Consider the following 1237-nt stretch of genomic DNA (forward strand, 5'->3'; position numbering starts at 1 on the left):
GAGCATGGGAACACTGAATGGTTTAAAATTAAGAAAGGTATGTGACAAGGTTGTATTCTTTCACCATACTCATTCAACCTGTATGCTTAGCAAATCCGAGACGCTGGGTTATATGAAGAAGAACATGGCACCATGATTAGAGAAAGGCTCATTAACAACCTGCAATAAGCAAAATGATAGAACCTTGCTTGCTGGAAGTGAATAGGACTTTAAATATTTACTAATGATGAACAAAGACTACATACAGTCTTAAGTATGGATTGTACCTAAATGTAAAGAAAACATATACACAGGGTAGATAGGGATGGGCAACTTAGACATTGGCTATGTAAAATGAACAGGTGACAAAGGTACAAAGTGACTGGCTTACAATATTTCAAGGGGGGCTTTAGTTTAGTAGTGTGTGGGGAAGAAAGAGTCCCTAGTGAATAGTTTTCATCTTGTCTAGATGGGTCTGCTGAAAAGAGATGGGGATAAGGTTCTTATGATTCAATAGTGAATAATTGCTTTCTCAACTAATTGCAACTGTCACAATTGTAAAGGTAGAAGTTTTGTAACAAAAACAGGGGAGTGGTTAATCTTACAGTCCAGAAACAGAGGACCCTAGTATCATCAAGGGAGAAGAGCACAAGCAGAATGCAGGACCTTATCCAGAGAAGCAGTGAAGCCAGAGACAGAGGCAGAGATGGGGTCATGCAGTGGAGGAGTGGCTGAGGACTCTGGACTCATGAAAAGAGAGGGACTAAGAGCTGGTGGCCAGGGGCAGACGTGCAGAATGTGCCATTTAGAGGTGTATATTATTATATATGCCTGAGTGATTTTTTGTTTGTTTGTTTAAAAAAAAAAAAAAGCTAAAGTGAATAGAGAGAAATACTGTTAACTGATGGCATATGGAGGGGATTATAATCATTGTAATGAAACAAGGCGTATGATTTGTTGAATGTAAAACTGATGATCTGCTCTGTAAACTTGGACTCAATCCACAATAAAAACTTTAATAAAAAAAAAATCCTCACAACTGGACCAATAAATAACATCATGATAAGTATAAAATATTGATGTTGTCAAAGACTTCATTTTGCTTGGATCCACAATCAGCACTCAGAAGTTGTTGTTGTTGTTATGTGCTGTGGAGTTGGTTCCAACTCATAAGTGACCGTGCACAGGGTTTCCAAGGCTGTAAATCTTTTGTTGTTGTTGTTGTTGTGTGCCATCGAGTCGGTTCCGACCCATAGCG

The 1237-nt window shown here is 38.7% G+C and overlaps 1 protein-coding gene across 1 annotated transcript in view; it reads right to left on the reverse strand.

Annotated features, from left to right (window-relative positions):
• AIRE (autoimmune regulator) overlaps positions 1–1237 on the reverse strand; it is an 18106-nt gene that overhangs the window by 8226 nt on the left and 8643 nt on the right. The gene's annotated exons all lie outside the window — the stretch shown is intronic.

The sequence above is a fragment of the Chrysochloris asiatica genome, unplaced genomic scaffold (assembly GCF_000296735.1).
Source record: "Chrysochloris asiatica unplaced genomic scaffold, ChrAsi1.0 scaffold00415, whole genome shotgun sequence".
NCBI classification, from domain to species: Eukaryota; Metazoa; Chordata; class Mammalia; order Afrosoricida; family Chrysochloridae; genus Chrysochloris; species Chrysochloris asiatica.